The following is a 6,662-nucleotide window of genomic DNA, read 5'->3' as shown; positions in this document are numbered from 1 at the left end:
ATCATCTTCATTATTTTAATTTTAGATAAATACATGAAACAGTTTCATCAAAATTAATTTCATTAATTAGTATATGAAACAATTTCATAACCACATATGAAACAACTTCATCAAAAAAAGTATTATATGAAATAATTTCACAAGATTAACAATTTCATGAAAAAATTTCATAAGATTAACGACGGATAATAGTAGTTTTTACGGTTTTTACAAATTGGAGTGGTTTTCATATATATATATATATATATATATATATATATATATATATATATAGGGCCAAGATCAAATGTTAACCCTTATTTTCATGTTAACCTTGTTAACTAATCTTGGTCATCCAAATTTGTAATCAATGGCTGTAAATTAATCAATAAAAAGATTTAATTTTTAAAATTTGAATTTCAATTAGGGCTGGTGAACAATGATGAAGGGGGTATTTTGGGAAGAAAAGTACAAAGAATAGGCGCGGGTAATACCAAATCAACAGTTACAAAAATCCTTTCCCAAAAAAACGTCGCTCATCACTTCTCATCACGGGGTTGAAAATCAGGTTCATCATCTTCACAAGAAAATGGCTGATTTTGGAGGATTTCCCGTTAATCAGCAGCAAAGAAGAGGTATGTTAACAAAAATTAGGGTTTTATCGTCGTTTGATTAGTATTATATTTCAATGACATCAGATCTTTACACTTCAGTGAGAAAGAAAAGCGAAAAAATAATGATGAAAACTTACTTCTCAAACTTCAAGAACACCATCGACAACCCAATGCAGAGGCTGAGTTAGAACAAACAAATGTTGTACCAAGTAATGCACAAGGCTCGACTAAAGGCAAATGTTTGGAAATCCTAAATAGGCTCAAGTTTGTTCGCTACTGATTTTAAGTTTATAGGGTGTTTTTTTCACAATTTTTTACATATAGTATGTAAGGATCGATATGTGATCATATTTGGGGGCAAGTGCACAAACATGCATACCCGATTATGGTAAAAAATAAGGATAACAGGTTAAAATGTAGATAGTCTAATATCATGTGAACTAGATAATATGCACTCCTTCAAAAATTTGGAATGATGTCTTTGTTAATGACTTATGTGAACACATTAACATATGATATTAAACACCCAATTACATGCACATTTTGTAATTAATCACTCATACAAGAATGCATAATTGGTAATTAAGCAATCATGTTTGTTAATGTGTGTGCACACCACAAGGTAAAGTGTTTTATAAGGTTAACGTTGGTTCATTTATGTTCATAGCTTGTTCACGTTGGTTCATCGTTGGCCCATGTATGAACACGTTGATAACAGATGCTACCTTAATTTGGGGGACGTATATGGATGTGAATATGTGGGCCGAAAAATCCACACATAGTACCAAAATGCACATATTCTAATGCATGTTCATATCGTGTTCACATTTGTTCATTTCTGGCTGACATATGAACATTTATGTTCATATCAAATGGTAGAAGCACAAATGTTCAATCAAGTAAGCAAATAGTCTTACATCAATGGGGACATGCCATTGGAGTTCCGTGTGTGTGTCTGTGCTTAGATCAAATCAAATGCACCTTATCACTATGACAACTTATATGTTGGTTCATGTACATTCAACTCGTACGCATGCGTCAACTAATATTGTTAAGTACACGATATGTGTTTGTAAGTTTGTCATTGATCTCATGTATATAACATGTCCCCGATCTCTATTCACATATAAGTGGTCATAGTGCTTCCTATTTGTGATAGGTAATACAAAATTAAGTTGAATTGTAATAATCGTATACGTTTTAAATGTAATGGTTTTAATATATATCACTATCTACATGATGCAATACTGTATGTGGTCAAATATGTATTATTGTCATTTTGGTCAAATATTGTATTATGTTCATAGCTTGTTCACGTTGATTCATCGTTGGCCCATGTATGAACACGTTGATAACGGATGCTACCTTAATTTGGGGGACGTTTATGGATGTGAATATGTGGGCCAAAAAATCCACACATAGTACCAAAATGCACATATTATAATGCATGTTCATATCGTGTTCATATTTGTTCATTTTCGTCCGATATATGAACACATAACCCCAACGCTATAAAATATCATATCGTGTTCATATCGTATAAAATATATGAACACATAACCCCAACGCTATGAACACCGGGTGCAAACACTTACACAAATATAAAGATTTGGTATCAAACTTAAAAAATAACATTTGTGTTCATATGATAGAAGTAACATGAACACAATGGTTCATGATTCATAAAAGTCGGTAATATGACAATATTAAAATGGGTCGTGCATGTACTTCAATTTGAACATGTGAATTAGGTACGTACTTTAATAATTAAAGAAAAAAACTATCAATACAAGATGAGTTATAAAAAACACAACACATCGTAATGAACATAATTTCGATTAAAAGGAATCTAAAAAAAATAAAAATCTATTACCATGACATTCGTTTTTGTTAATTTCTTCAATTCCCGACCTCGAACTCCGATTGTCATCATAAACCATTTTAATCTTATAATTGTTGTCGATTGATTTTCCATTGCGTTTATTCATATTAGCTAGATCGATACCGAAAATTTTTACTGCCGTGTTTTCTATGCGAATTAAAAACTGATAAAACAATAAACATGGAAGATCAAGATTAAAAAAAATAAAAATATTAATATTATAAATGCATATTTTTTGGGATTTGATAATTTGTGACTCCCTATTAATTGTTTGGGAGTTACATATCAAATAAATTTACTGAAATACCCTTGTAATTAAAATGTGAACATGACCTAAACCTACAAGAAGAATGAAATTTGATTGGTTGCCATGATTTTCAAAGTTAACACAAAGTTGTTGGTTAACATTTGATCTTCCCCATATATATATATATATATATATATATATATATATATAACACCAACAATGAGTAAGGTGATATATTTTGTTGATGAATTACTTATAATATTGAATTATTGATAATTAGTTAAAAATGAGTTATTATACAACTATTTATATTCTTACAATTCTTACAATCAAATCAGGAGTGTTTATTTGATTATCAATGATTACCATTTTGATAAGTTGTAACTACTCTAATTAAATAAAAAACCAAAAAAAGAAAAAATGGACTGGATGAATGAGTTGCATCGGTTGTATGATGTAGAAAGGTTGTATTTGAACGTTCCTTTATGATATTCAAACTACTGACAAAAAAAAATCAAATTGGTATCAAATTGAAGTCGATTGTAAGTTGTTGATTATCTAGAAGTAAACCTTGAAATAAATAAATAGATATACAAGAAACACATTTAAATTTGATATATATATATAKAKAGAGAGAGAGAGAGGGGTTGGTTATTATGCAACCCTTTACATTTGTACAACCAATGCAACTCAATCTCAACCGTCCATTTAATTTGATGAATATGTGATTTTATAGAAATTTTGATTGTTTCCTAATATAAAGTATTAATCATAATTAATGAACTCTATTCATCTTCCATAAATGTTCAAATCATAATAAATAAACTCTCATCATTTTCATAAATATCTCAATTAATCAGGTTGCATTGGTTGTACAAATAGACATGGTTGTATTTGAAATATACCCTATATATATATATATATATATATATGTGTGTGAGTTATTATACATCCATTTACATTTGTACAACCAGTACAATTCAATCTCAACCGTTCATTTAATTTGATGAATATGTGATTTAATAAAACTTTTGATTGCTTCCTGATATAAAGTATTGATCATAATTAATTAATCTTATTTATCTTCCATAAATATTTAAATCATAATAAATGAACTCTCATCATTTCCATAAATATTTCAATTTATTGGGTTGCATTGGTTGTACAAATGTGATGTGTTGCATTTGAAACAAACATACTCTCTCTCTCTCTCTCTCTCTCTCTATATATATATATATATATATATACTAGTTGTGTACCCGCGCAATGCGGCGGGAACCATGAATTTTAACGATTTTGAAGTTCCACTGGTTTTATAAGATAAGATTTAATGATGATATAGGTTACACTTGATCTTTACATATTAATACAATTTGAATAAATAAGAGTTATGGTTCCAATAACAGACTATCGATGGAAAAAATTGTATGACAGTTTAAAATCCAATATATTTAAAATCCAACATATTTAAACAACTCCACAAATGTGTTCGATTTACACCAAGAGTAAAGAACCAAGAAACTTGAGTTTTAAGATAAACACTCAAAACCAATAAAAAAAACTACAAATTTGACAGATCATAAGCCATGAAAAGACAAAAAAAGATGGGTTTTAGAAATGAAATTTCAACTGCTTACCTTCTTTTGTTGTCCAGAAACTCAGATTAAGGTTGAATTAATACATGTATAGTATATGTATAAATTTTATACAGTGCAATTTGGACAGCTTAACCCCAAAATATATATGTATAATATATATTTCAAAAAAACCCAAGAACAAATTATACAATGCAATTTGGACAGCTTAACCCCAAAATATATAGTATATGTGTAAATAAATAACTATAAAAATATAAATCGTAAATATTATAAAATATTTTTTCACAGTATATATAATATATAATAATATAATTAAGTCAAAAACTATTCAATATTGGACTCATTTCGAAKGTATTAACGAGGCGATTATAATGGTGTAACTTGTTAAAATAAAAATGTATTTTTTAAACATGTTTTAATTGATATACGATTATGTATGTTAATTTGATAAATATTTAAAATAAAATATTTAAAAGTAAAGGACATAAAGTAAATTAATTAATTAATTATAGGGGTATAAAGTGTAACTTTAAAATTATAATTTTAAAAAAATCGGTTGTGAGAGTGTGAGTGTATGTGAGGAGAGGAGGGGGTGAAAAAGTGACTAAAGGGTATCTTGGTCATTTAGTATTTTAAGACTTTAAGACTTTTGCTAAATTTGTTTAATAAGATAGTATAGATATATATGTATATAGACTTGGAATCATGTGAGACCAATGATTTTTTGTGAGACCCATAAGACCAATTCTCAACCATTGGATTAGATATACAATCTAAACATTAATAATCACAAAATTGCCACGAAACTTCTCAATAATCACAAAATTGTCACCGTGCAACTTTAAACCATTTAATCATTAGCTTATAAAGTTGATCAATGAACATAAACTGGTCTTACAGGTCTCACGACAAACCTTTGATCTCACGTGAACTCAACCCTATGTATATATATATTGAATATATAGCGAGAGAGATGCATAAGAAAGTAAGGAGTTGAATATTTGGGCATATATATTAATGTTAGGATGAAAAGAAGTTAGCTACACATTTGACATTTTATAAATGAATTAAGACGGTATATATAATTCATAATCAATTAATGATGTACGAAAATTGTGAAAAGAGACAACTTATTTAGCAATAAGTATTAATTTAGTTTGAATGTTGGTAGCAATATATTATATAGACACAATTTTTCAGTCCAATTAAATTAAATACCAAAAATGGTAAAAGAAATAGTAATTATGATATTAAATATTACAATGAATATCATTATTATTTAACAGCTAATACGATAATAAACTCACTATTTGTCCTATATGATACTTTTCAAAAGTGTCCTAAAAGATAATATATTAAAAACTTGTTAAGATGTACAAAAATATTGTAACACTTTTAGATATAACATTTTTTTTTGTTCAATCCATTGGTTTTATAAAACCATTATCGACTTTGACATGAATTTCAATTCCAATTCCAACTCCAACTGAACTAATTAATACATGGGGGTATGAATTTTCCTTTTCATCCCTGGTATTAATACTTAGGATGTTAAGAGCCGTGGGGCGAACCTTGATCATGACTATGCCGTTTAATTAGATTGTACAAATCAATTCCCCACTTTCACCTTTTTCTTCTTTTTACTTCCATCCATGCATCAACAATCTTAACTTTAAATTATAACTTGTAAAATACTTAATTGTTGCCTTTTTTTTTTATTAACCTGGATATCCAACCTGTTATGCGAGCCAACTAATCTTAGGGTGACCACGTGTTTTATAGATATTATGTAGTCACCGCATTTGAACCTCTATGGCCACAAAAAAGATTTTTATTCCTCTTTGGATTTGAACCTGTAACCTTTTAGTACTTTTGATTTTTAGAGTCAAGCTCAAACCAATCAGGCACCACTCTTATGGTTAATTGTTACCTTTTTATCCACTTATTAAACATGCTATACAAATAATCTCCAAAATGGAGTTTTACAAGTTGGGTATCGGAGCATCTACAACAACATATATAATAACTCTAAATAATTCTAAAAGGTGAATTATGATGTGTTGTTTGCATTTATTTGTTGTTGATGTGATAATATATATATATATATATATATATATATATATATATAGGGTTTATTTCAAATACAACTTATTGTATTTGTACAACCAATGCAACCCAATAAATTAAAATATTTATAGAAATAATAAGAGTTCATTTATTATGATTTAAATATTTATAGAATATGAATACGGTTCATTAATTATGATTAATATTTTATATTAGGAAATAATCAAAACTTCTATAAATTACATATTAATCAAATTAAATAGACGGTTGAGATT

The sequence above is a fragment of the Cynara cardunculus genome, assembly GCF_001531365.2.
Source record: "Cynara cardunculus var. scolymus isolate 2C chromosome LG 9, CcrdV1, whole genome shotgun sequence".
Lineage (NCBI taxonomy): Eukaryota > Viridiplantae > Streptophyta > Magnoliopsida > Asterales > Asteraceae > Cynara > Cynara cardunculus.
This window is presented reverse-complemented; position numbering follows the sequence as displayed.